The following is a 20,997-nucleotide window of genomic DNA, read 5'->3' as shown; positions in this document are numbered from 1 at the left end:
CCAAAATTGATCTGTATCTTCGTTCCCTATAGCCTTGAAAATTGGCAGCTTTATTGAGTTTGACATGTTGAACGACAGTGGTGGTGGTGGAGGTGTGGGCGAAGGTGTATGTTGTGGAGGTGAGGGTGGAGGTGGAGTGGATGGATGATGTATCCGTAGAAAACCCTGTCTTATCAGCTGGACAACACTCCGCGGTGAGGCTTGTACCGCTCCCTCGTCATCGCTCGAAGGAGGTCCAATCAATGGGCTATATTCAGGACTTGCTTTCTCTTGATTTCTAAAGATCCTCCCACTTCGCGTAGATCCAAACATCAAGGCAATGGCATAACCTGTTTCTCACACAAAAGCATCTTAATATAGGTATTTAAAGACCTCAGATACTTACCTCCCGAACCCTTGAAGAAATGTCGCTCTGCTTCGTTGTAACTAACAGAGATATCAACCACGAACTCTGTAACAAATCCTCCTATAATTAGATCCAATTAGTGGTCAAAAACATGTGCGATCTTATCCTTAGAGGCTTCTAAATGTCATACTAGTTTTGGAGTCCACACTATTGGACCGTCAAGCCTCCACCTTCCTTGGTCATCTGCCAACTTAGTTATCCACACATATAGTTCGATCGGGAAGGTGCAAAAGAAAATTTAGTGTATTTTTGTGTACAAATATTTTTCCAACCACTACTCCTTTGACAGGTGCAGATTCCTGTCCTCTTACGCCGCAAATTCATGAATCTTTCTATCCAATCACTTTTCAATTTCCTTTTTTTCCGGATTCCAGTGATGCAACATCAAACATCTCCTTAATCAGATCCCGGACCCGGTAATGGAACCATCTATTGGCTTAGTGGGTCCTAACCTAGGTTTATAGTTGATTGTGCCAAACAAAACCCTACACTACTGGCCCTTCGACATCAACCCACGTAGCACAGGCTGAAGTCTCACCTGAAGCAGTATGGGGGGATGTTGGAACCAAGTTTCTGCATCCAGAGATCAGTGTGATTTCTTTTATTGACCTAGATCTACCTTCACGCAAATCTATAAGCCCCTAGGGCTCAATAATGCAACTTCCTTTAAACGGCCTCTAGACCTTTGCGAAGGTCTACGATAGGTCTTTGCAGACCCTTAATAGATGAATTAGCCACTTACGCGCACCATAAAGTAATGCTAGATCTAAGTTCACACAAATCTACTTAAGTTCTTAACAAACATAATAGAATATATTATAATCTTCGTGAAAGTACTTAACATGCATTGCGTACAACTAATAAGACTTATCCAATAAAGTCGTGCATCAATAAATCAATAATTCATAAAGACATTATTCCATCACATCATATATCACAAACATAAATAACAGAAGTAAACAAATAAACACATGAATTTCTTCAACAATCTTCTTTATTGATCTTCAATATGAGGTCACAGAATCAAAATGCCCTGTGTACTCAACTACAGGGGTCCACGCACTCAGCTGCGGAGCCTTTTTCCTTCTATCTACCCACTGCTTACTTGCCCTTTTTCTTGTCTCTCAGTCATAGACATCGATCTATGCCTTAGATTCTCTAAGACACACCTATTTATAGCCTTTTACATAGAGCTAAAACCCCTTTTGACTCCTAATTGTCTCTGTAATCCACATCCACAACTTGCAGAGACTTTACATCTATTTACCAAAATTTACATCAAAATTTGGGTTTTTAACCCAAAACTGACCCAAGGGACCCCATCCCCCCCATGGAATTCTTATTAATGGGCAGATTATTGGTGCATAGCAAAACACCTTTAACATCAACATCATTTATGCTCTATATGAGTCTGCTACTCATGAATCCAGTACTTTATTAACATCAAATCATATCTGATTCTGAATTCACCTAACAATGTATGAGTAATCTACAAACTCTACATCATTGGTCTTCTTACTAGTCACAAACTCCAACAAGGCCACACAAAATATGTATATATCATTCTTCTCATTCATATTGAGGGTGTAAGCATACTTTAGAGAACTATATCCATATGAGCCAGCAACTACTGACCTAGAATTTTCCTGTCCCACCTTCTCCACAATTCTAGATAAAAAAAAATCAGCAATATGGCCTTCAATTTAGGATCCAACAATATATGATATGATTCAACAACCCTATATACAATTGGAAGGGAAAAACCCTGATGTAAGTAGGAAAATCCTTTGGCAACACTGAACACAATCTTATAGCAAGTAGAGAAATCTAAGGTTTCCCCTTGAGAACTATGAAGCCACTCATATAGGCTACTGTTTGGCATGTATTCATACACTAAAATATTAGAATTTGAACTAGAGATGCAATAAAGCAACTTCACAATGTTGGCATGCCTAATCTTCCCTAGAGCCTTCTATCTCTGAGATTCACAAGACTTGTTTTCTCTTTTGAAAAACCTCAGCTAACTAATTGGTATCAGAAAGGTTTGAAACCTATTACCCAAGCCAAAGTGTGAACACAATTGGAATGGTTTCTTGGAAGAACCCATTTCTTGCAATTCCTCCTTTGAGAGGATATGACAACATATTGCCTCAGTATATTAAAAACATAACAAACCCATCAAATATCAACTTGAGGAGTTTAGCCAAGATTTTTTAATCAACCCCTTCAATGAACATACATGGATTTTTTAATCAGCCATTCTGAGAGAAGTAGGATGGCTATGTAGACTTGCAAAGGCTATATGAAAATTGAAAGGAATTACAAATGATCTCTGACATTGGGTGAGACAATAGCTTCTCAAATCAATATGGTCAAGAATTCCTTGGATCATGCAAAATCTATATAGGCTATATGGAGTTTTTTTTTTGCTAGCATGGGCCTACTATAGGTGTATAAAGAAATTGTTAGAAAACAATCATTGCATATCAGCAACACCAAGGAATTTCTAATTCATTCCCAAGCTTAGGGACTCTAAGCTTATTACCAACTTGAGGTCAATAACACTTTTGAGCATCACCACAAAATCCTAGCTAAGACCTTGTCCGTGCAAACTAAGCATATTCTATCTGAAATCATTCACCGTAAAAGTAGACCTTATTGAGGGGTGATATACTTTGGATATATGACTTGAAAATCATATGACAAGGTCAAGTGGTCTTTCATTTTTCCCATGCTTAACGTAGTTGTGGTCCATTTTACTCAATCCTATGGGGACCCTTTTCTCGAAGGCATTGGATTGCCTAACTATCACAAACATAAGTCAAAGGTGGTAGGGTTGTTCAAATCCATCAATAAGGATATCCATTAGAATTTGTGCTTTAAATAAGCTAAGAAATTTTGGTTCATTTCTTCATCCCCCTAGAGTTTCTCTTATTACTCCATTTGTCTTAGATTTTTTTTTGAGTAAACAAGAGCTTTGTTCTTAGTGGAATATGTTAGAAATTATTTAACAAAGTAATGGAACACATAAAATATTGCAGAAAATTAAATGAATAAATGCATAAAATAATAAATATGCATATATATGTGGTTCATCTAATTTGGGCTACATCCATAGAGAAACAACTAGTCCTTCCTTTTATAGTATCCAGCAAAATGAAAAGATATAACCTACAATAGATCATCTATAATTATCTCATCGCTCTCACACAATCTCCTCTCTCTCTCTCACTGAGAATAATCATACATCCACAATACGATTCCCTCGTATAAACCAACGGTTTCCTTCAAGGGAAGAAAACCCTAAAATAACGTAAATTCTACTGTTAGATCATCTGCCTAATGAATGTCCCAGATTGACTATGAAATTACAATATTTTACAAGGCAAATGTTCATCTATTTTTATCTTTGAGGGTGCTACCCCAAACCCCCACCAGAGGGAGGCTCATAAAATTCATTGCCCCTCCCCCCCCAGACCCCCCTAATGGTTATTAAACGGGAAGTGTTTCTGCCCCATTAGGAATAGGGATCCAACATGACTGAGACAAAAAACCTTTGAACAATTAGGAATATAATCATGCTCCACACCCAATAATCTCACACTTGGAGAATTATTATATAAATTCCATTGTTGCTTCACTTGTTGAATAATGACTCCACTTGGACCTAACAGTTTCTCATCTTCAACATCATACTTGAAGACCAATTGAAACTTAGCAAAATCACAGTTTCTCCTTGGTTACAACTTTTGTTAACATATTTGTAGGATTCTGGCTAGTGTGTTTCTTTTCCAGCTTCAACTATCCATCTTCCAACACTGACCATATGAAATGTTATTTGAGATGTATATGTTTAGTCTTGGAATGAAATGCTAAGTACTTTGTAAGATTAATGGCACTCTGGTTGTCACTGTATAACCTTCCCATCTCCTTCTTCTTGCCCAATTCATCCATAAAAATTTGTAACCAAATCATTTATTTACTAGCCTCTGTAGTAGAAATATACCTTTTTTCTATTGTTGAAAGTGCAACAATGTTTTTCAATTTGAAACCCAACTGAAAATTCTTCCACCTACAGTAAACATATACCATGTGGTGCTCCTCCTGTTATCTCTATCATCTTCCATATCTACATCAACATATCCATGTAGAGCAGTGTTTGAACCACCAAAGCATAATGTTTGATTTGTGGTACCTCACAAATACTTGAGAATCTGCTTTATTGTCATCCAATGCTCTTTTTCTATATTTTTCATATACCTGCTTACAATTCCCACTGCATGTGTAATATCAAGCTTTGTACATACCATTTCATATATTAAGCTTTCAACTGTTGATGCATATGGAAATTTACACATATAATCCATCTCTTCCTGAGTCTTGGGACACATCTCCTTACCTAGCTTGAAATGGCTAGTCAAAAGGTGTACTAACTGGGTTTGCATTCTGCATATTAAATTTTTCCAACACCTTTTCTATGTACTCACTTTGAGACAATGTTAATTTGATTTTTTTCCCATCTCTAGTTATTGTCATACCAAGGATTTGTTTTGCAACAACCAAATCCTTCATTACAGATGAAATTTCCAATTTTCCTTTGAGCACATCTATTTCTTGCATGTTAGACCCTACAATAAGCATGTCATCTACATATAATAACAATATAATATAACTTCCATCATTTTTGTTTTTAATATAAAAACAATGGTTAGAGTGACATCTATTATAACCTTGTTTAGACATAAACCTGACAAATTTTAGATACCACTACCTTAGGGTCTACTTTAAGCCATACAAGATCTTCTTCAATTTGCACACTAACTTCTCCTTTCCTTTGACCTCATACCATTGTGGTGCTGCATATATATTTCTTCCTCCAAATCCCCATGGAGAAAATTTGTATTTACATCTAGTTTCTCAAGATGCAAAAATTCTATTGCCACTAGACATAAAATAGTTCTGATTGAATTCATTTTAACATTAGGAGAAAAAATTTCATCGAAGTATATATTTCTTTTGTGCAAACCCCTTCACCACAAGTCTAGTCTTATACCTCTTTTTACCTCCATCTTCTTCCTTCAACCTATAAATCCATTTATTCTAGATTTTTTTTTACCTATAGGACTCTTGACTAAGTCACAAGTTTGGTTATGTATCAAAGATTCCATCTCTTCTTCCATGACTTGCTCCCACTTCCTCTTGGTTTCTACCTGCATTTCTTCTCCATATCTTTCTGGTTCACTGGAATCAATCAACAATACATAATATGATGAAGGCGAGTATTGTTCACGGGGTCTAATTATCCTGGTAGATATTCTAACACCACTTTCAGGTGTTTGAGGTGCATGTTGTTGTTGTGGTTGTTGATCATTATGATTTTCAGGAACCTTTAGTTTTTTTTTTTTTTTTTTTTTCTCATCAAGAACTGCGTATTCTTTATTTTATTTTTTCATGTTGTTTTCCTTGCATTTGATTCTTATACAAGACCTTTTCATTCAATATTACTTCTTTGCTCCCAATGATTTTGTGATTTTCATATTCATATAAGTGATAACCAAAATCATTTACACCATATCCAATAAAGGTACATTTCTTTGATTTTGCCTTAGGTTTTGTTCTGTTTTCTTTATTGTTGTGGATAAATGCTTCACAACTGAAATTATTTAAAAATGAGTAGTTTACCTTTCTACCTATCCATGCCTCCTCTAGAATACCACCATCCAAGGAACTTGAAGACCCTCTATTTAATAGATGACATCAATATCTACAACATCTGCCCAAAATTGTAAGGGAAATACTTCATGCAATCTCATGCACCTTGCACACTCCATGATTGTCATGTTCATCCTTTCTGACGCACCATTTTCCTGTGGTGTTCTTGGAACTATCTTCTCTCTGTGAATTCCATGCTCTAAACAATAGTTATCAAACTCTTTTTTGCAGTATTCACCTCCATTTTCTGATCTGAGACAATATAAACTCTTTCTTGCCTCATTCTCAACCAAATATTTCAATTTTTTGAAAGTATCAAATACATCATATTTATTTAAGATACAATAAATATAGGTTTTCCTAGTTGCATCGTCAATAAAGTAAAATAATAGAGAGACACAGAGAGATGATACCTAAGAAGGTCCCCATACATATGTATGAAAAAGATCTAATTTTTCACTCTTATTTTCCTTCCCAACTCTAATAAATATGAATCTCTTCTATTTTCCATAAACAATTTTTCACATAAATCCAAATAAACATGGTTCAAACCTAACAAAAATTTTCTTGAGTGAATAATTTGCATCTCCTTCTCACTCTACTCTATTGGGAGAGCATACCATGCTACAAGTTTAAGGAGATGATCTCATCTGTTGAAGGTATAATTGTACCATTTTGTTTATGATTAATGAAATTACATGTTCCTTTCCTATAAATCTATTCTTCAGGTTGATTATACATGTTAATGTTTATTTGAGCTAACAGTATTTTGTGGAAGGATATTTGTCATCTATGTTTGGTGATGCATGTGTGTAGGTAGTATATTTAGTGTAGGGGACAAGATCACCTGGTTGGAGCAAAAATTTTCTGCAATGAACCTAACACCCGTCACCGATCTACGAGGGCTACAAGTGTGAGCTCAAACCCTTATTGTAGGGGATATATAAAGTGTCATATTTGCTCCTATGGAGGTTAAATAATTAACAGAATTAGAAATATTATTGCATAAATACAATGTACCAACCTTTTCTCCCTTTTCTATTATCAGTGCTCCTTTAGTGAATTTCCAGGTTTTGTTGGTAAAAGTAGTTACACAACCTTGAAATCCCAACTACCCTATTGAAATTAGATTTTTCTTTAGGTATGGAATATTCCTTACCTCCTTCAATAGCCATTGGTTTTGATTCTATTGCTTTGTTAAAACCTTACCCATTCCAACAATTTTATATGGTTTATCATCATGCAAATGAACTTATCCAAAATCTCCTTGAACATAGTCATGAAAACGTTTCCTATTGGGTGTGGCAGGGAATGAGGCCCCTAAATATACCACCCAGGCATCAATAATATTCTCTAATGAAATAATCAAAGCATATTTCAACACATCACCTACCACATTCCCTTCATGATTGTTCTATTGTTGTCCATCTCCTTCTTTTCCCTTTCAATATTTACAACCTTTCTTTGGTGTCCTTTCCTCCCACATTTTCAACACACTATCCTTCATCTAGATTTGGATCTTCCTTTTCTTGACTTATCGCAATTTCCTAGGCTCCTTCCTCTTTCCATTTATTTCCCCTAGTCTCTTCATTCATAGCATTAGCTAATATCTCACTAGAGCTTTTATGTTGCATTTCCTTGCTAAGGATGGCACCAAAAACATCATCAAACTATAAAGCAATAGATCCAAAGATAGAGTTACTAATAGCCATAAGCAGGCCATTCCAACTTTTTGTTAATGACAGCAAAAGTAACAGAGCCCTATCATCATCATCAAAATTTACTCCTACAGAATTTAACTGATTGGTAGCCATGTTAAATTCATTTAAATGACTAAAAATAGATACACCTTCTGACATCTTCATATTAAATAGACGCTTCATAAGAAATACCTTATTTGAGGCCGAGGGTTTTTCATATATTTTGGCCAATTCCATCATTAAACCTTTTGTTTTGTTTCCTTTGAAATGTTGAATGCCACTGATGTTGCCAGACACAAACATATTGTTCCTAGTGCCTTTCTGTTGAGAATCTACCATTCTTCTTCCGTCATACTCTCCAACTTCTTTGATTTTCCACTCAATGGTAAGTACAAATATTTTCGATATAGATAAACTTCCATCTACATCTTTCACAACTGATATTTTTTTTAATTTCTCGATCCTAAACCTAGTATCTTCCACCATTACTCCCACTCGAACTAGCAACTCTTCTCTCCTGCGAGTTTATCATCCAAATAAACCTTCGTATTTGATACCAGTTGTTAGAAATTATTTAACGGAGTAGTGGAACACATAAAATATTGCATAAAATTAAACACAAAAACACAAAAACCAAGAGATACATAGACATACATGGTTCGGCCAATTTGGGCTACATCCACGAAGAAACAACCTATCATTCCTTTTATATTATCCAACAAAATGAAGAGATACAACCTACAATAAATCAATTGTAATTTCCTCTTTTCTCTCACACTACTTCCTCTCTCTCTCACTCAGAATAATCATACATATGTAATACAATTCCCTCATATAAACCAAGGGTTGCCTTCCAGGGAAAAAACCCTAAATTAACATAACTTCTACCATCGGATCATCCACCTAATGAACAACCTAGATTTACTACGAAATTACAATATTTTACAATTTATATTTTCATTAATTTTTAGCTTCGGGGGCACTGCCCCTGTAGCCCCACGTAGGGGGGCCCATAAATTTTGGCATTGCCTCCTTAAACCCCCCTAACAGTGATTAAATGGGTGGCGTTGCCTCCCCATTATGAATAAGGATTCAATGTGGCTAAACAAAAAACTATGAACATTCAGAAAGATAACCAGACTCCACACCAACACAATCATCCCCTTAATCCTTATTCATTTCACAATACGCCCATTAAGTCCTAGTGTTGAAATTGAGAGCAGTGACACCACTTGTAACAAACCCCCTTTTCTAACAGGGAGAGATTACTAGGTTACCTAACTCTTGAGTATGGTTACAAGAATCAGGTAGTTATCTCTTTCTTTTTCTCTCTTTTTTTTCTTCTCCTGTCCTTGTTAGAAGGTTATATATAGTTATAACCCACCCATTAGCTTGATACCAACTTCTCTATTCAATTGCAGTGTCACAACCCTTAGTGACAATATTAGTGAGGATATTTGAATAACTAAGGATTGGTGATAATGGCTATGTAATCCCTAAATAGGTTGTTGTAGTGTTTCCCTCTCAAATATGTAGAAAAATAACCCACTTAATATTGTGGATGACAAACAATCTCAACAATATAAATGGCTACTAAACATTGTAGATCTGCAGCAACTGATAGAAACAAAACCTGCCAAAGTCTGGGTCTATGCCACAATCATACTTGAACAACAAAAAGAAAGAGTAATAACTCCAATCATCCAATGGAAACCAGATATGTAAAGAATAATTTTATTATAGCACCTATGAAGAGAAAAAATAAATGTTATCAGTCCCCCTCTATGGGATGGGTTCTTGGCTATCCTCAAACGTCTTCAGCTTGTGTAGAGTCTCTCTCCTCTATAATATGTAAACCCAACAAAAATATGGTGTGTGACAATGAAAATAATCAAAGTTACAATAGTGAGTGCAACAATGAAAATAATAAAAAGTGAATAATGAATGGAAAACCCTTCTATTTATAACAAAATATTGAGTTATCCTCGAATAATGAGCAATAATAAAATATTATTGATCCCATTCTTGGAATAACCACTTGGAATATTTTATTATATTTGTTTAGGAGGGAAAAAGTATTTAAACTTTTATTTAGAAATAATAAATAAATAAATGATTTATTTATCATCTCAAGGAATTAGTTAAGAAATAATAAACAAATAAGGATTTATTTAATTATTCCTAAGGGATTTAGTCAAATTTAACAAAGAATAATAATTAATTAGTGATTAATTAATTATTCTTAGAGAAAAATAAGATAAATAATGATTTATCTGTTTATTTTTCATGATTGGGTCAAATTTGACAAGGAATAATAATAAAACAATGGTTTAATTAATTATTCCTAGAAGAAAATCAAATAAATAGTGATTTATTTAATTATTCTTCATGGGTTTAACTATAAATTAGTTAAAAAAGGTGGTTTATTAGATATTTTTTCACAGTGAAAGCAATTTTACTATGGTAAAATTGCCTTTACATGGTGTACTTTGATCCATCTAGTAAATTAGGCTATATGATCATTTTTTTGGTGATAATAGATTGCCCCCCAACATACAAGTGTTAGGAGCACAACATATGACCGAAGTACGTTGTAAAGACACAATCACTTAGATAACACAGAGGAGTCAGAGAGAGAGAGAGAGAGACCAATCAAGCTGAATTGAAATAGGATAGGGAAAGAGGGGGTGAGACTAATGCAAGTCTCCTTTTAAGTTGTGGTACCGGACCTCACCGAGGTGGGGAGGCATACCCATACCCACCAAGATAACTTAGTACAAAAATAATGGTTCACCCAGAAATATAAAACTAAGCAATGAAGTACATGTTGAATGGTACATGACATGTTGGCGTAACAAAGGCAGAAAATAATACAATGTGACCCATATACATAATGCACCTAGAAAAAACATTAGCCAGGACTGAATAGAATAATATCTGAGTAAATGAGATACAAATCCCATTCCCTCAAAAATGGGTGGGAGTCAGGGTAGAACAACCAGAGAAGCCCTACTGAATAAGGAAGGGCTCTACAAAACTGAATGGACCATCTGGAGGAGATGTGCATGCTATGAACACTACGATTGCTATAAACGAAACCCATCAACTCTACAGAACTGCATCTGAGGCTGTAACATAGTAGGTATGCATCCGGGCATGTGGGGGGCTACCTAAAGGGCCACCCCCTCATGAGGTCCGAAACATCTCACACACACCTAGGAATCACTGGTACAATTTGCTACATCACTGGACCATCAAGTGCATGGATCACACACATGAAATGAACAAGTCAAAGGGTAATAATGAGACCCTTTGCTTGATCCAAGGTGTCGAGCAATAATGGAAGTTGGAACTGAGATACATCACCTTCTAGACCATTCTTCTGGAATAATTGAGCTGATGTTGACAGAATAAGTCCCATGATATATGAGGCAATGAGTATCCTCAACTAAAGAATGAGGGAAAGTAGTAATGTGAATGATGGAATGACACTAGGGATAATGGGGAAATGTGATTGATGGAGAAACAGACGACTACCCTTGTCAGAGCATAAAGTGCATGGTTGACCTGGCAACAACTGACTCAACTCTGGAGGGGATGGGGAAAATATGACTGGAGGCTGAAATGGGCAACACGGGGTGGATGGTATGAAAATATGGATGGAATATTGTGACATGATATGATGGGACATGAAATAGACTTCAAGAATGCCAGGGTGACTCATCGCGAATGCTATGAACAAGGGTGACTCAATCACGCTGCCACATAGACTAGGCCCGATGGGGACCATGAAAACATGAGTAAGTGATGGTTACTCATGATGAAAGTCAGCATATGGTATGACAAGTATTAAGAGGAGGTGGACCTCAAAGTACAAGTGTCGCTTCATGATGAAATTCGATTTTGAGAGGCGAAAAAGTGACCTTTCTTGGACAAATGACTCCTTGGTGAAGTGTTAAATTATCAAAAAATAAGGAAGACCCATTATAGTACTTGATGAGAGCTTTCTAATGGTGTTGATGGTTCATCAAACTGAGCTACGATTTGGTCACAATGTGCAACAGGAAAACTATTGGTTTTCTTATAAAAGGGTGTTTTCCCTCCAATTTGAGAGGAGGAGAAGGCCCTAAATCTTGTGGATATCATGGCGGATAAACCAACCATTGGAATTGGGATCTACGACTTTCAGGAAAATGGCTACACTTGTATAAAGAGGGCCTTAATGCTTCTTGGAACGATGATTCCTAGTGAAGAATTAAGGGAAAAGGAAAACAAGAATGAACTACAATATCGTAAGGGAGGCACATGCTTCATTGATTGCTGGACATTTTGGTGTAGGCAAGATAGTAGTGAATTTCAAAAGGTATTGTCACTGGCCACACATGTTTGTTAGTGTATCTCATTTCATTAGAGAATGTTCTTTATGTGCAACAAGTAAGCTTAGCAATAGGAAACTAGCATTATACACTCCACTTCGATACCTTCACATCCATGGGAGAGTATCTCAATGGATTTTGTAAGAGGACTTCCATTGTTAAGGAAAGGTCATGATTACTTGTATGTAGTTGTAGATAGGTTCAGCAAGATGTGTATACTAACGCCATGTAAAAAGAAAATTACAATTGAACAAATAACTCATCTTTCTTCCAAAATATTTGGGTTCATTTTCGTCTTCCTACTTCCATTGTAAGTGATAGAGATTCTCGATTTGTTGGTAATTTTTCATCAAATTTGTGGGACATGATGGACACTAATTTGAAGAAGACTACAACCTTTCATCTGCAAATAGATGGACAAACCGAGGTGGTAAACAGGACAATCATTCATCTTCTTAAAGGATATTGCATCACACATCCCAAGTTGTGGGATGAATAGTTGCATTACATACAACATGCATACAATAGGGCAAAGCATTCTTCCACAAAAAAATCTCCATTTGAGGCATGTTTTGCGTATTTTCCAAGATCGCCATTGGACTTCATCTTTGAGAAAAATGTCACCATCGATGGTCATAGTGACATTGATAAGGCAAGGAAGTTCATTGACAAAATTTAGTTGATACATCACATAGTGCAAGAACAACTTGAAAGAAGTCAAAGCAGCTATAAGGCAATGCATGAAAAACACCATGTCAATCATAAATTTCAAGTTGGAGATGAATTTTGGTTATATATTAGCAAAGAGAGACTTTAAGGGGTGTTACAGATCCATTTGGGCACATCACTCCCATCAACTAGATGAGTGTTTTAGGGCTCATCAAACCCTAATTTCAGTTGCTACATGACCTAAACAAGTCACCCTTTTAAATGCCTCCTTCCCAAACAATTTCATGACTTGAAGACATCCTAAAATGACATCTAAAGGGACCAGCACAGGTAGACCCATGTAAGGGTGTGCTGTAGAGAAGTTGAGTCCATGCCAGGGTGCTCTGAAGAGCACTTAGGCCCTCTTTCACCTGCGTTGGGTGAGATCGAGTGAAATTCACATAGGGTTTGGGGAATATTCTTATCTCTTGGAGTCATCTAGAAGTTTCCCTCACTTATCAACTCCTACGAGCTCGGAAATGGATGAGGAATGAGTTAATATGCATCATATTCTCTCATCCCTTCCTCCATGGAACTAATTCTAAGTATGGAAGGCCATTTAATACCTCCATTTATGACATAACCTCCTTCATCTTCCTATAAATTGAGCACTCATCTAAGGGATCAAGGGGCTACACTATGTTGAATTGTAAGGAGATAATGTTGCTATGAGAATTGACTTTGAGACAAGTATTGTTATGCTACAAGTTTGTCATGTTTTTGATGTGATGTGGTTTGGATCCAAGCTGGGGGAGTGACTTCGAATCAAACTTGATGGTTTTAATTCCTTCTTCTATTCAATAAAGTATTTGAACATTTTTCCATATGCTTATCTTGTTATATGATGCCTATAGGTGTGAATGAATCTGATTCCATTTACTTGTATTCAATAGATATTTTTCTTTGATCAGTTCTTTATATTCTGTTGATGTTTACAGGTACTTCTAAAGTGTGTTAAGTACAGGAAGGAGAAACATGATCGATACAAAGGAGACAAGAGGAAAGCAGGACTACAAGTAGGTCTTCTCATCTTCTTTGTCTTATCTATTGCTTATAGGAAAAGGCTAAAGTGTTTTAAACTGTTGTTCTAGAAATTATCCAAAACAAATTGGCGACCATACTGGGGAAGATCATCCTTCCTAGTAGCTTATCCACCTCCTATGACACTCTTACAGACCCTACTTGTGTTTTTTCAGCTCTTTTGCATTGAATTTTGGTCAAAAACTGTGTCAAATTGCTTCTTAAAATGGCTCACTGTCACCAGCGCAGGCTTGTGAGGGACACAGTGTGTTGCAAAGCACCCTTGGCTTAGGGATAGTGCTTTGAAGCACACTATCTCCCATTCATGGCTACACTGATCTTCCTAGGGTCAGTTTCCCACCTTTGGATTGAGTTTTTACCAACTTTCTTCTGTTTGATTTTTTTTTTATTGATCAATGAATGTCATGTCTCAGAAAATAAGTTTATGTCTCCTTTGCTTGCCCTACTTTGACTTGGTTGATTAATGTTTCTTTAATTTTTTATTTGTCATTATAGATCCATAGTCAAAGTTAGATTATAGTCGATTAATCTTTGTTCAAAAGAAAGTGTCGTAAAAGTATTCTTTTCCTTCGAAACAGAACTGTCGTAAAGTCTTCGTTCTTGTTAAATATTGATTGATTGTATGTGCATTAGTTTCCTTTTTATTCATATTCACATTAAGGAAATCAAAAATAAATACATGCATTTTGCATTGAAAAAGTTTGTGGGTGCTCATAGGAATAGTTTAGGGAAATTACATTAGATTGTGCTCTTTGCTCTTTGATCGAAAGAAATCTGATTGCTCTATCACTATTAGCTAAGATTTTCATTGTTAAATTGAATGGAAAGAATGCTTATCATAATAGTTGCATTCCTAGGAATTTCAAAATACATCACGTGGTGAACTTGAAAGGCAAATTCGTAAGCAAGATCAACTTAAAATTAACCTCAATCTACCTAATGGAGTATTGTCATCTAACGAAAAACATTTAGTGGTTCTAGGCTAGAGATGTGTTCCGGCATCGTAAAACAAAGTTGTTGTTACTAACTTGTCTGCAATACATCCCGAGTGTGATACCTCATTCCACGTACGTGAGTATATTGTAGCTCGTCCATGTAACTTCAGGTATATATGGCAGTGTTATAATATGTAAAGTATATGGGAATGCTCTCATTGTACGGTTTTGCATTAGACAATGCTTATACAGATTGGGCCTCCACATACTTTCGGGTATATACGGGAGGACAACACTAGGTTGCTATCCATCCTTAGGTAACCGATTCAGCCACCTTGTACACTGTGATACACCGAACACAGCATTTAGGGAGATTCCCTTCCCGTACTTCTTGGTTCGCCAGGAGGTATTATGCAGTTCACAGTTGCTTGGTAAACCTTTTGCCTAGCTTACCCCTTTTTGTTTATTTCTTTTTTGTAATAAAATTAATCAACAATCATGGAGGAACATCAACCCTTACCCCATCGTTCGTGGAGAGCAGCGGGTAAACCACCTTTTCCACTAGAAGATACATCTATTCGATCAAAGTGATCTCGCTTAACTGAGTCAAGTACATAAAAAACTCCTAGTTCTTCATCTGAATTACCAGAATAATCCATTTCGGTAAGTACTGAGACTCTAGTTACTCCAACTATTTCTGGTACATCTGTTATTGAAGAATAAGTTTCACAATTACCTGAGGACATTATAACTGATATTAGTGAAATGGTAACCGAAATTGTTCAACAACAAGTTGATCCACAACTTGAAGTTTCTCAACAAGAAATTACTTCTGAACTTGAATCAGTTCAACCAAAACTTAATCCAGAACCTATCACAGTTCAATCAGAAGTTACTTCTGAACATGAAGTTGTTCAGGAACCTTTCTCTGAAATTGTTGCTCTTTTATTGGAACATATGGACTTCGAATTTGAACATTTAGAAGTTGTTACTTTACTGAAAGAAAATCAATTGGTTAACCCTCAGACATCAGTAACTATTGAAACTTCCACTTTTTCAACACCAAAATTCTATTACGGACCAGACGGTGAAGTTCTTCCACCTCGTTTAATTGTTTTTGAGGAAGAATTTGAAGAAGATACTACACCTGGAACCCCATTCCATTTTGGAATCAGGCTTTATCTTTACCCTCATACTCCTCATTTTACTACTCCTTTTGATCCTGGTTCTTTTCAAGTACCCATTGATTCTTTAGGACATCTGTTGGTTCAATTAACTATGGCTGAACAACTATCAACATCCCATACTGTATCATCTGATGCGGCTGTGGCATAATCTTCTATCGCAACCTCTTGGATGTTTTCTACTACTCCTGAGTCACACCTATATGGTGAATCATTCGTCCCAGTTGGTTACCAATCTTTATCTGGAACCCACTCATGGGTTGCTTCTACACCATGGTCTTCACCCATGTACTCAACCAGAATTTTACCTGGTTCTTCATTTATGGGAACTCAACAGTTTGATCCTGCATATCAATATCAAACTGGGCAATCTAGTCAACAACGACCTATGTATCCATTACATATTGGATTGCCACCATATGGAGAGCAATATGCTTATTCACCTTATCCTCCATATCCTGAAGGACCATCTTATGTTAGCATCTCACTGTATTCAGGTCAACCTAGAATGCAAGTCTTTCAATGGCAGCCAACAATGCCAGTTCAACCAAGGCTTGTGTATCCAACACAACCAATGAAAACTATGTCAGTTATTCCTACTACACTTGTTGTTACTAGTGTGCCACAGTCACAAGTTCAAACAATTGTATCTCAACCTATACAAGCTGGTCCTTCTACCTTGCAACCATAAGTTTCAGGTCAAGAGGCCCAAGTTTCTCAAGCTGTTTGTTTTGGGAAGTTTTAGTGTCTATGGATAAATGCTTAAACCCCTAGACTAGTAGCTAAGTCTAAAACAATAGTGCAAAGCATTCTCTACTTTTTCTATGACCAATAGATTAAATAAGAGGTAAAGAAGCCTACCTGTAGCTTTTGCTTACTCCTTATCTCCCTTGACCAATTTTTTCGCTCCTTTCCATACTTAATCTGCTTGAAGAGTACCTGCACACAGACAGAGGACAAAAACTGATGAAAACATATGATAATGATCTATTGATTAAACATAGCATGGAATCAAGTACATGATACACATATGAAAGCATCAATGAATAACATGAGCATATGGAAAAATATTTGAACAATTTATGAGTAAAAGGAAGACTTACAACCCAATTTGCTCGATTTAGCATCACTCCTCCAGTTCAATCCCATCCTCTCCTCATAACAAGCAAGACATTTTGACATCATTACAAAACTTGAAATCAACTCAAATATCATACTAATAGCATCTCCCTATAATTTAATGATTTCCAACCCCTGGTCACTTAGATGAGTGGTCTTTTTATAGGTGAATGAAGGAAGTTATGCCATAAATGGTGGTAATGAATGCCCTCCCAAACTTAGGATTTAGTTCCATGGAGGAATGGATAAATGGATTGATGTTCCTTAACTCCCTACCTCATCCAAATTCAAGCTCAAAGGAGTAGATAAACTTGGGAAACTTCTAGATGCATCCAATGGATAAGAATATTCCCAAACCCTGATGAAATTTCACTCAAATTCGCCCAGCACAGGCCAAAGAGGGCTCAAGTGTGCTGCATAGCACCCTAACAGTGTTTGGACTGCATTGCAACACACCCTAACGAAGGCCTTCCTGTTCTGATCTTCTTAGAGGCAGTTTTTGGATGATTTCAGTCATGGAACTTCTTGGGAAGCTAGGCATTTTGATGGTTGACTTCTTTAGGGCATGTAACAACTAAATTAGGGTTTGATGGCCCCTAATAGTACTGATATGTAGGTCGGGGTTGATGTGCCCAAATGGATCTGTAACACTGTTGTACAATAACTGCTTGTGTCCAAGGTCCAACAACGTCAGGTTAATATACCTTTATCTAGAGTGACTCAGGCTTACACTAGTATAGTTTATTCACAACTTGGGCAAAAACAACCATTAAATCAACAACGGTTGTACCAACAACACCAATAGTTGATTCAACAACCGTGGTAGCCCCAATATCAATAGCCTCAATTCTAGCAATTCCAACCCCAATTTGGACCTGCCCAACAAGCTCAACCTGGGTTTGGACAATACCGAGCTTACCAAGGTCCTGGTCAACAAGGCTTTGCTGGTTATGGACAACTGCAAATTCAACCTGGTTATCAACAACCACCTTATGCCGGATTTGTTCAACAACCACCTTATCAAGGTTACCAAATGTAGATGCCCTATGTTGGTATGCAAAGACCTATTGCTCAGGTGATACCATCATATCCTAGGTATGCTCAACCTGGCTTGAATCAAAAGTTGCCATTTGTAGCAACTCTTTAATTACTAGATTTAAACCGGCTCACTAAGGATCAAATTTTATATGCACCTTGGTGGCTAGTAATTCTACATAAGTTACCCTTTGACATTTCGAAATTCAATGGAAATCCCAGAGAAGACTCATCAAATCATGTCATGACTTTTCATTTGTGGTGTTCATCAAACTCCTTAAATGATGACTCAGTTAGACTCCATATTTCCAAAGAACGCTTACTAGTCCGGCTGCGAAGTGGTACATTGAGGTACCATGAGCTTCTTTCGACAACTTTACGACTTTAGCCACCACATTTATGACCCAATTCTAGTTACCTATCAGATATGAGACTGGAACAAAACTCCTAACCAACTTTAAATAGACTACTACTACTCATATATCAGATCATATTCTTGAGTGGCGGCATCATTGTTGAATGGTTAAGGCTTATGTTCCTAATCATATTTTGGTTGAGTGGTTTATAAAATCCTTATTGCCATCAATCACCGAGGATGTGGGGAAAGCTGGAGTTGTCATAGACGAGCAAGTAATTGCTCGTGCCCAATATTTGGATTTGATTTGTACACAATCTGGCACGCTCTATGAAAAGATTCCAAATGCACCCTCACCAACTTTCACTATTCTTCCTCCTCCACAATCGAGTAAGGACTCTTATGCCAGCAATGGTGTGATTGGTTCTTTGAGCACGCAAATGATAGGTAGAACATTTGGTCAAACACTTTCCATTTCCAATCAAACTTCCAATGCATCAGAAAATGCTCTTGCTTCCGAAGTCAATGTCGTGTCATCTGACAAAGGAAAAAATAAAAAGCAACCAGGAGGCAAGAAGAAGGGGAAAAACAAGAAAAAACAAGATAATCCTCCTAAAGAGAAATCATCTAATTCCTCTAGTTTGGCAAGGAATCCTCGTTATCCATGTCTAATCTGTAATGACGAGCATTTCACAAGAGATTGTCCACACCTCTCAGAAGTCTCTAAGCTTCTAAAGACTTCTAACACATCGGTAGTGTCGACCGATCCATTTCCAAACTTGGAGACACATTTGGTTGTGACAGACCATGCTTCCACATCCCAAGTACTTATGTTGTCCATTACAAAGCCTCAAAACAAAGTTTTGGTGTCAATAAGAAATAAAGATTATGGAAATCCACCATCATCGTCGAATAATTACGCCACTAATCAACCTAATCCTTCGACTTCGTCTTCATCTAAAAATATTCCACCACCTATTGCACCAGAATTGACAATAAAACCACCAAAGGGAGTTTTGCATAAATCGACATTTAACCCTCGAGCTCGAGTTGCTCAGAACTATAACATTGTAGAAGACCTTTCTCAATCACCTTCTGCTACGACACTCGAGGTGTTACAAAATTGACCCTCCTAGAAGTAGGCTTTATTAGTTGAATTGAGGCTTTTGTGATCCATAATAGTTGAAAGAATAACTTCGGTGTAAATCACATGTAGACAGACATTTTTCGACACGTTTCGAACCAACAAGTGTGGTTCATCGTCAGGACAAAACTTTTAACTTGTCCTGACGATGAACCACACTTGTTGGTTCGAAACGCGTCGACAAATGTAGGCTTTATTGTTAGCAATTGGTGGAATATACCCTATGGATTCCAATTTTGTAGTTTTTAACCATGCGGGATATACACCACAATTATCGGCACAATTAACTTTCCTAACTCAAGTAAAGGCTCTAAATAAGAATGTTCATCGAACTATTATTGACGAGGGGGCATCTACTTCCATTATGTCTATGAGATGCTGGAAAACAGTTGGTTCACCATCGTTGTCATGAGCACCAACAACGTTAAAAGTTTTCGACAAATGGACATATATGTCTTGCGGGATTTTGAGTAACCTGCAAATTGAACTAGGGGGGAAAACAGTTACTGTTGAGGTTGAGGTAGTTGACAGACCCCTCGGTTACATCATTTTACTGGGAAGGCCATGGGTATATGCTATGGCTGATGTGGTTTCCATGTACTTTCATACAATTGTATTCCCTCATAAAGGTGGAATCACAGTTATCGATCAGCTTGCCCTCTTTGCATCTAGTTCTCAGGCTACTAGAAGAATTTTGTTGGTACACAGACCCCTACTATCACTTCAAAGTGTTGGTGTAGGTCTCTTTAAAGATCCTTCCCTAATGGGTACTTTTATGCTACTGTCACCATCTGATTTAGTGGAAGTGGTAAGAGTTGAGACTTGCAACATGATTTCCTCCACCTCATTTGATTAAAGGGGGATTACCAACAATTCTGAAGTTGATAGTAATACTGAAGTTATGCCACTAAGCCCCATTGAGCTTGAATAGCAATCAAGTTTTCTGGCTTGTGCGACAAACCCAAATCCATTTTCACCAATTGTATGGGTAGACTGTTCATTAGAAAATGGTACTTCTTCGGATCCTTTTTCACATATATTTTCTACGAATGAAGGAATCGTCTAATCAATAATGATAAGAGAAGAACCTGGAAGATTATCATCATCATTCCTATCTTCCAGATGACATCGAAGATTATTCAAATGAACTTAACCACCCTTCATTTGTTGATTTCCTTTTGAATTCCATTTTCATAGACACAATAGATTCCGAGCGAAACCTATCAAATATTGAAGAAACGATTTCTATTAATATTTCAACCAAATGTTGGGTTGTGTTATA

The 20,997-nt window shown here is 36.8% G+C and overlaps 1 long non-coding RNA gene across 1 annotated transcript in view; it reads right to left on the bottom strand.

Moving 5' to 3' along the window:
- Positions 1-17,003, bottom strand: part of LOC149261895 (uncharacterized) — a 135,033-nt gene extending 118,030 nt beyond the window's left edge. The window contains exon 1 of the long non-coding RNA XR_016248680.1: positions 16,924-17,003. This is a non-coding gene — a long non-coding RNA (uncharacterized LOC149261895). The remainder of the gene's footprint in view (positions 1-16,923) is intronic.
- Between the last annotated feature and the right edge of the window lie 3,994 nt (positions 17,004-20,997).

This window comes from Pinus tabuliformis, chromosome 6 (genome assembly GCF_031772625.1).
Source record: "Pinus tabuliformis cultivar Carrire ecotype Pingquan chromosome 6, CPIR1, whole genome shotgun sequence".
Taxonomy (NCBI): Eukaryota; Viridiplantae; Streptophyta; class Pinopsida; order Pinales; family Pinaceae; genus Pinus; species Pinus tabuliformis.
Note: the sequence above shows the minus strand (reverse complement) of the source record. Positions and strands in the feature narration are given on the sequence as shown.